Source organism: Solanum tuberosum, unplaced genomic scaffold, assembly GCF_000226075.1.
Source record: "Solanum tuberosum cultivar DM 1-3 516 R44 unplaced genomic scaffold, SolTub_3.0 scf00587, whole genome shotgun sequence".
Classification (NCBI taxonomy): Eukaryota; Viridiplantae; Streptophyta; class Magnoliopsida; order Solanales; family Solanaceae; genus Solanum; species Solanum tuberosum.
In genome coordinates this window covers 172,876-182,741 of record NW_006239546.1, presented here as the reverse complement: position 1 = coordinate 182,741, position 9,866 = coordinate 172,876, and positions in this window count along the sequence as shown.

Below are 9,866 nucleotides of genomic sequence, written 5' to 3'. Positions count from 1 at the left end.
TTCTCTAGATGTCGGACCAAGGATTTAGAGATACCTAACTTATCACTTTGCATGTAATACACTAGGAAATGATTGCGGTTACTAGGATTACTGCGTTATGAGCTTGTGGGGAACATGTTTACCCTAGTTAATTTTCTCATCTTGATAACAACCGAAATTGACTTTTGTTTATTGATTACTTACTGAATTCTTACAATTTGTTTTACAAATTCCCCCCTTTTTATTACTTGTTTCTGGAAGTACTTTGTCTAATTGAATATAATTGTTGGTTAAAGTAAAGTCTAAACCATTTTCCTCGTGGGATCGATCCCAACCTACAAGTTGGGTTCTTTACTTGATAACGATCGCTTATACTTCTTTAGGGAGGTGTAATTTGAGCGTATCAAATTTTGGCGCCGCTGCCGGGGAATCTGGCTTTTAGATTTATTTTTAACTACATTATTGAACGTTAGTCAAATATTTCCTAATTTTACCTTTTTCTTTTTGTTTTTGTCTCTCTCAGGTTCCGACTCTAGTGTATGCCAAGTACACGGAGCCAAGGCGAACCACTTACTCCGTACGATCCAGAGTTGAACAGAACTTTGAGAAAAATGAATAATCAAGGACTTCCAGTTAATCCTATCGGAGTAAATCTTGGTGATGCGGTTGAGTTACAACAGCCAATAGTAGTTGGTGAGGAAAACCGGGGTCTAGCTGAAGATCAATTGGGAGATGTAATGAGGGTGCATGGTCCACCAGGCCCACGGCAACATGACAACTATCAGGGCAACATCGATATAGCAGACTCTGATGGACCTATTGTCCTACCTCCTCTACCTCCAGGGCACACATTTGTGGTGACTAGTAGCTTGATGCAGATGCTTACAGCAAGGGGCTTATTCTCAGGATCACCATCGGAAGATCGACATGCTCACTTAGCCAAGGTAAGTGTGGTTTGCAAAAGTTATGTAGGTAGACCAGACTTGGATATGGTTGTCATTGGATTACGAGTGTTCCCTCTGTCACTGACAGGTGATGCTGCAGTATGGTTCACTGAGCTTCCGTATAAGTCAATATTCACATGGGACCAACTAGCAGAGGTGTTCCGAGCAAAGTACTATCCAGTGTCAAAGAAGCTCAATCACAAAGATAGGGTCAACAATTTTGTGGCATTACCTGGAGAGTCTGTGAGTAGCTCGTGGGACAGATTCACTGCCTTCGTAAGAAGTGTCCCAAATCACAGTATTGATGATGAGTCGCTGAAGGAATAGTTTTATCGAGGAAAAGATGATAACAATAAAGCAGTAGTTGACACTATTGCCGGAGGATCATATGGTGATTGTACATATGCACAGATTGCTGAAAAACTGGAGAGGATCTCTCGCAACAATAAAGCATGGAGCACTAGGAGGTCAGATACTGGGAGAAACACATTTTCCGTTCATAATACAAATGACAATTCTGCAGATTATATTCGTGAGGAGATGGCCCAGATGAGGACCTAGTTGGGGTTGGTATTGAAGCATGTGAGCAGAGGAGCAGAAAAGGTAAATGCTGTGAATTACTTAACTAGAACTCCACCACCAGTTGAAGAGTATTACTATGAAGAGGATGCTTACGCTGTGAATGATTAGACGGGGCGTTTTCGACTAAATGCCCAAGGATCCAACACGGAAAATTGGCACCAAGGTCAAGGAAACCAAGGTCGGAACTATGGAAATTACAACCGAGAGGGTCACTATATCCGGGATGGGAACTTGGGAATTTGGTGCTAGGGAAACTGGAGGCAATATGGCGCGCATTGAAGATATGATGCAGAAGATGATGAGAAGGTTTGATGCAACTGATGAGAATGTGAAGGAGATGAGAAGCAACTTGTCTGGTATTGGACAACAGGTTGATGCCCATGCAGTGTCAATAAAGCACCTAGAGCAGCAGATGACGCAATTGTCTACTACAGTGAACCCACGTCAACCTGGTACTCTTCCTAGCAACACCATTCAGAATAAAAAGCATGCCGGTCATTGTATGGCAGTTACTACTCGAGGGGGTAAGCAAACCATAGATCCACCTAGGCCGTCTGTGGTGGAAGTTGAGATTAGAAAAGAAGATGATGTGATAGAGGTTAGAAAAGAGTTTGAGAATACGACAGAGAAAGAAGCGGAGATATCTCAGAAAGTGGTCCCCATACCTAGACCTCCACCACCTTTTCCACAGAGGTTAGTGATGAAGACTGAAGATGGTAAATATCATAGGTTCATTACTATGTTGAAGCAACTTTTTATCAATGTTCCTTTGATAGAAGCCTTGGAGAAAATGCCTGGGTATGCGAAGTTTATGAAAGATATGGTGACAAAGAAAAGGTCTGTAAGTTTTTAAGATGATGATAGATTGCAGCATAGTAGTGCTATTGCTACAAGATCTCTTGTGCAGAAGAAGGAAGACCCTGGTGCTTTCACGACCCTATGTACTATAGGGTTGTTACACTTTGCTAAGGCATTATGTGATCTTGGTGCTAGCATCAACCTCATGCCCCTGTCTATTTACAAGAAGTTGGGTCTAGGGGACCAAAGCCCACTACCAATGCGGTTACTAATGGCCGATCGAACTATGAAGAGGCTCATTGGTGTACTCCATGATGTGCTAGTGAAAGTGGTGTCGTTCATTTTTCCGGCAGGTTTTGTGATTCTTGACTGTGAAGTTGATTTGAGGTCCCCATAATCCTTGGGAGACCATTTATTGCCACAGGGCGTGCGTTGGTTGATATGAAAAAGGGACAGATGAATTTCAGACTGAATAATAAATAAGCAATTTTCAATATTTGTAGGTCCATGAAGCAGAGTGGTGAGCTCCAAACTGTATCTGCTATAACTTACAGAGTAGAGAGTGGGACAGAAGTGCAAATTGAAGAGCAACTAGGTGTTGAGGCACTAGCAGCAGTTATGATGAACTTTGATAGAGATGGCATTGACGAGTATAAAGAATTGGTAGCCGCACTCGATAGGTGTGAATACCGGCCCAAACCAAAGAAGTATGAATTAGACATGAAGAATCGCGAGTCCCCACCCGCAAGACCATCTATTATGGAGGCACCGAAATTGGAGCTTAAGGCTACCACCACATTTTCCGGTCATCATTGCGACAAATTTGAATGCGAGACAAGTAGAGCGCTTGGTGACTGTATTATAAAGGTTCAAGCGAGCTATTGGGTGGACTATTGAGGATATCATTGGGATTCCTCCCGGTATTTGCTCTCACAAAATCCAACTCATGCCAGATCACAAGCCCAGTATCGAGCACCAGAGAAGATTAAATCCACTTATGCAAGAGGTAGTTAAAAAGGAGATCATCAAGAGGTTGGATGCGGGAGTTATTTATCCCATTACAGATAGTAAAAATGACCACTTTCCTATGCCGTTCATGGACCAGATGCTGGATAGACTTGCTGGAAAGGGTTGGTATTGTTTTCTTGATGGGTATTCGGGCTACAATCAAATTTCTATAGCTCCAGAAGACCAAGAAAAGACCACCTTCACTTGCCCATATGGGACTTTTGCTTTCAAACGAATGTCATTTGGGTTGTGCAATGCTCCACCATCCTTCCAGCGGTGTATGATGTCGATATTTTCTGATATGGTGGAGGACACGATTGAAGTGTTCATGGATGATTTTTCAGTTGTAGGTGATTCTTTTGATCATTGTCTAGATCATTTGGCCGAGGTGCTTAAAAGGTGTGAAGACTGCAACTTGGTGCTTAATTGGGAGAAGTGTCATTTCATGGTTAAAGAAGGTATAGTGTTGGGTCACCGAATTTCAGAGAAAGGTATTGAGGTTGATAGAGGTAAAGTTCAGGTAATAGAAAAGCTTCCGCCACCCATTTCAGTAAAAGGCGCTAGAAGTTTTCTTAGGCACGCAGGTTTTTATAGGAGATTCATCAAAGATTTCTCAAAAATTGCACATCCGTTGTGCAAACTGCTCGAGAAGGAGTGTAGGTTCTATTTTGATGATGCTTGTCTTAGAGCATTTGGAGAGTTGAATGAGAAGTTGGTTACTGCATCTATCATTATTTCACCAGATTGGGGACAACCGTTTGAGGTAATGTGCGATGCGAGTGGAGTGGCGCTTGGTGTAGTATTGGGTCAAAGGCGAGAGAAAATTCTTCACCCTATTTACTATGCTAGCAAAACTCTAAATGTGGCCCAAAAGAATTATGCTGTGACCGAACAAGAACTTCTTGCAGTGGTTTTTGCATTTGAGAAATTTCGATCCTACTTGCTTGGTACTAAGGTCATAGTGCATATTGACCATTCTGCATTGAGATATTTGATGGCGAAAAATGATGCAAAACCAGGATTGATTAGATGGGTATTGTTGCTGCAAGAGTTTGATTTTGTGGTAAAAGATAGAAAGGGGACTGAAAATCAAGTTGCCGATCACTTGTCCAGATTTGAGGAAGAGGCTATGCTAAAGCTTGGAGATAGGGCTAAAATTAATGATGCTTTTCCAGATGAAGAGGTATTGGCTGCTTCTCATGATTTGATTCCTTGGTTCACAGACTTTACTAATTATTTGGCAAGCAATATTGTCCCCCCCGATTTGTATTTTCATCAAAGGAAAAGGTTTATGCATGATGTGAAGAAAATCTTTTGGGATGAACCTTATTAGTATCGTAGTTGTGCTGATGGGATTATTCGGTCGTTGTGTGCCCGAGGTGGAGATGTTAAGTGTACTTGAAGCATGCCATTCATCGCCTGTTGGTGGACATCATAGAGGTATTCAGACTGCACATAAAATTTTCCAGTGTGGATACTATTGGCCTACCATCCACCAAGATGCTCATGATTTCGCCAAGTCTTGTGATCGTTGCCAACGAGAATGAGGGATTTCAAAGAGGCAAGAGCTCCCTAGGAATCATATATTGGTGATAGAGCTGTTTGATGTATGGGGCATTTATTTTATGGGACCATTCGTAAGTTCATATGGGATGAAGTATATTCTTGTTGCAGTTGATTATGTATCGAAGTGGGTGGAAGCAGTTGCGCTCTCCAACAATGAAGGTAAAAGTGTCACCGCATTCTTGAAAAAGAATATCTTCTCCAGATTTGGTACACCGAGGGCTATTATTAGCGATGGAGGTTCTCACTTTTGTAATAAGTTGTTCAAGGCACTACTTGAGAAATATGGTGTCCGTCATAATGTAGCCACTCCTTACCATCCACACACTAGCGGTCAAGTTGAAGTATCCAACAGAGAGATCAAACAGATATTGGCGAAGACTGTAAATGCTAATAGAATGGATTGGTCAAGGAAGCTTGATGATGCTTTATGGGCATATCGCACTGCATACAAGACCTCCATAGGTATGTCTCCCTACCAACTTTTATATGGAAAATCTTGTCATTTACCAGTAGAGCTAGAGCATAAGGCGATGTGGGCAATGAATAAGTTGAATCTGGATTGGGGTGCCGCATCTAATCGAAGAATGAATGACTTGAATATGCTTGATGAGTTTCGCCTAAAATCATATGAAAGTTCAGCCTTGTACAAAGAGAAGATGAAGAGGTATCATGATCAAAGAATTGAAAAGCGAGAATTTGTGGTTGGTGATCTTGTGCTTCTATTCAACTCTAAGTTGCGCTGTTTCCAGGCAAACTCAAGTCCAAATGGACTGGGCCATTTTTGCTCACAAAAGTGCTCCCCCATGGAGCGGTTGACCTTGAAAATAGTGATGGATCAAGGTTCATGGTGAACGGGCAAAGGATCAAGATCGATTTGGGAAATGCTGAGAGCGTGCAAGAAATGGTTGAGGCCTATCATCTTGATGAAGTCTGAGTAATCAAGAGGCATGTGTCGTGCCGCGACGTTAAATCAAGCGCTGCTTAGGAGGCAACCCAAGATGTACAATCTAACCAACGATAGGATATAGTTTTTCTCTAGTAGTTTGCTTTGTTTGATTTCATCCCCGTATCAAATTAGCTAGTTGTTTTAGTTTTGTACTAGTGTTGGCTAAAATTAGCATAGGGTCCGTGCCTAAAAAGTGTCCAGAAAATGTAAACAGAATAGCCTAATGTTTGCTACATATGCAAGTACGCCATGAAAATTCTGCAGAAAATGGTCTGGTGCAGAGGTTTGTAAGTCTCTAAATTTTCAAGTGTAAGAGTGATCTACCGTCCGAATCTACGGACCGTAGATCGACTCATGGACCGTAAACGGGGTCTCGTGAGTCCAAACCCTAAGGCTGTCTGACTCGACTCGGACCCCCTCATTTAAAAACCCCCATGCTTTTAAACCATTCCACTTCCCTCCATTACTCCCAAAACCGTTTCAACCATCCCATAAACTCCCTAAATCACTCCATAATTCCCCCATAATATCATCCCTTCCATAATCCCCCAAATTCCCTTCCATTTCAAATACAACTCATTCCATATTCCACAAAAAGGGTCCGGTGTTTGGTTAGTAACGAAGAGGTGACTTCTTGGTCTTGTTAAGCTTAGTGTCGTCACGCAATCACCCCACTACTCGTTTCTTGTAAGGTAATAGACTTTCCCCTCAATTTGAATTTCGATTCATAGATTGAATATAGAAAGTCGGGAGTTGGGTCTTAACCTTGGGTAATTGATTAGATGATATTGCATGTTAAACTTGAAAATTACACTGCCCTTGGAACGATAGATAGTGATTGTGTAGCATTATTATATGTGATTGTAAGTCTAAATGTAAGTTTCGACTTAGGGTTCCAAAAGTTGTCTAAACTGTTTGGTAAATGATCATACGGAATCCTAAGAATGAAGAACTAGTATAATTGAATATTGAAATGCATGATGAGACTTCGTTAATGTTGAAAAATATGGCAAAAAATGTATGATCCAAAATAAAAAATGACTGATACCTGGAACAGATGGCATCCACGATACCTCGTCTACGGAACGTAGATCCATCTACGGACCGTAGATGAGGTTCGTGATTCGATGCACATGAAAAATTTCACCAAGTGTGAAACCACGGATGTGGACTACGGTCCGTAGAATCTACAAACAGTTCTGCACATCCATGGTTTCCATCTGTGATCTATATTGTTGGCCCCCTGATCCACGGAAGATATCCACGGACCGTAGGTCTCCTCCGTGGATAACCACTGTAGCATCTATCTGAAATCTTCTTTGGACTTTGTTGAGGATCGTTAACAATTCTAAAAGTTTTTTTTTGTTTGTGTATTGTTAGTTTTGGCACTAATATTGCGTCCACAGGTACGATGGCACCCAAGAAGCTAATAACCTACTCAAAATAGGGCAAGTCAAAATCTGTTGCTCCTAGCTTCAGGTTAAGCGATGAGGACACAGACACAGAAACTTATCCAGCATACGTTCCTCCCAACACACGGACTTCTCCTACTGCACCCCGTGTCACTAGAGGCACCCCCAAGAAGGTGCTTCCCGACGTAGTCACTGTCTCCCAGTCTGATGAGGAGCACACACTGATCGGATCACCAATTGGGGCTGCTTCAAGTTCAGAAGAGGTATCTATGTCCGGATGTGAGTCTGCCCAGGCTTCAGGCTCTTAGTCGAGCAATGCTTCGGGCCATGCCTAAAGGTCCGAATCTGCCCAGTTTTCAGGGTCCGAATCTGCCCACGCTGCAGGGTCAAGTGATTATGAGCAAGCAGCCTCGTCTGATGAAGCCACTAGCTCGGAGCCAGTACCTGCTCCACGAAATGATGATCCTATTCTAGTCACCGGCGAGCTAAATAGATGGTGAGTAGAGGGTCAATGGCAAATTTATCGGGATGCCAAGATGATAAATAATAAACAGAAAATGGCCCGATATATTATAGAGGAGCGCAGAGTCCTCACGGGGAGCTTGCACACTATCTCGGACATCCACCGGCTGTTTAAATTTCACAAGTGTGACTGGATGGCTCGAGACCCAGGGACGTATAGTAAGGAGATTGTGCGAGAATTCTACGCATCCTATGCTGCCACTCTCCGAGGTTCAATTACCAAGCGGTCAAAGCCTCTAGCCCAAGATCCATTCACTTCCACTATGGTCTGAGGTTGTCCAGTGGACATATCACCTGCCACCATTAGCTGTTTTCTCTATGGTCCTACCACGGGTCACTCTTGATTTCTCAACACTTCAGAGTTTGATTATAGATGGGACATCGTACGGAGCGGTGCTTTCCAGAGGAACGCTGAGCAGTGAGAGGCTGTTATACTATGGTTGGCTAGGTACATTGTTGCAGATGGCGAGCGTGCGGAATGGGTCGCCGCTTTACGGTTGGGCATCCGGAAGGCCACATTAAATTTCGTGGCCAAGTTCTTCTGGTTGCTGGTACGTAACAGAGTGTCGCCTACCAAAGCTGACAACCAAGTCACATGGGACAGAGCGGTTATGGTTGCTGCAATGGTAGCAGGAGAGAAGATTGACTTTGCCCGCATGCTCCTAGCAGAAATTCACGAGAGGGCATTCAAGACCTCCACTACTTACCCCTTCCCATGTCTAATTTTTCAATTGTGCAGGGACTCTGGAGTGCCGATCTGGCATTGTGACAGGTTAGTCCACCCTACAGGGGCATTGGACATAGGCCTCATTCGCGATGAGGCAAATGTGGCGGCACCTCGCAGAGAGTCTCAGGTTGAGGTACCTCATTTGGGTGCTGATCTTGCAAACACAGTGAGGCAGGCATAGGGAGGTGACCCCAGTATACTAGCTCACACTGAAACTGTCCCGGCCTCCTCTTCTCAGGCAGCTAGTACAGCTCCTAGCTCTTCCTGGTCCACACCGCAGTTAGGAGCTATTGTCGTCTCATTGACCAGAGTACAGAAATTAGAGGCTCAGATGGCCACACTACTGGATCACATCCTGCCATGGATGCAAAAGTCGATAGCCGAGTCCGAGGCTAGAATGGAGCGAAGGATGGAGGGGATGATGGACCGGAAGGTCCAGGCTGTTAATAAGCGTCTTGATGCCTTTGAGTTGCGCATACTCGAGCGATCAGCCCCGGCCATAGATCTATCTGCTTTGCAGGCTGACTTAGCCAGTCTTCGGACCGACGTTGATGCCATTCTTACCGCCCCTTCAGTTAAGTCTCAGGTTGCACCTACTGCACTGGCTGATGATACAGTGCTAGATGCTTTATTCAGTGGGACCGCCGAGGAGGGGCCTGCGCCTACACATGCCAAAGGCAAGCGATACCGTTCTCATCGCATTGAGGAGGAAAAAGCTCAAAAGAGACAGCGTAGGCAGGAGAAGGAGGCAAGGAGGGCCTCGCTTTTAGACGAAGAGTTGCGCCAACAGAGGGTGCGTGAGAGAGTTGTAGGGGCATCGAGCTCTGCCCCAGTTGTCGAGGTCCAACCTGCTTGGAGGAACGTTGTGAGCACCACTGATGGTGCAGCGAGTGTGATAGATATCACTAGTGAGGGTGCTATGATTGCTGATGCGGGCACTACTGAAGGTTCCCCAACTATTGTTCCAGCGGGCTCCATAAACCGAACCCCCCTGCTTGTTGATGATTCACCGGCTCTTTGCGCCACAGGTTTGCTTCACCCAATCCACTATTTTACTTTTTTTTTGTATGCATTGGGGACAATTGCCTCTATTTTTATTGGGGGTGGGGTAAATGGATTGTGAGTGATAGGGTGATGTCTGAATAACCCAACTCACGGATCCTCTCTTGGGGTTTTCTTGCCTGTGTTCTTTTCTCCTAGGAGACTGTGTATTTTTTATTGAACCGGCATGTCTTAGGATCGTATGTGTAGAAACATGATAAAGAAAGAAGCATAATGGCTTATGAAAAATAATACCCGTCAGATTTTGGGATGTATGCTAGAAGTTATAGGCTACGATTAGTTGAATGTGCTGGTTCTGAGTATGACATAATCATGAACCA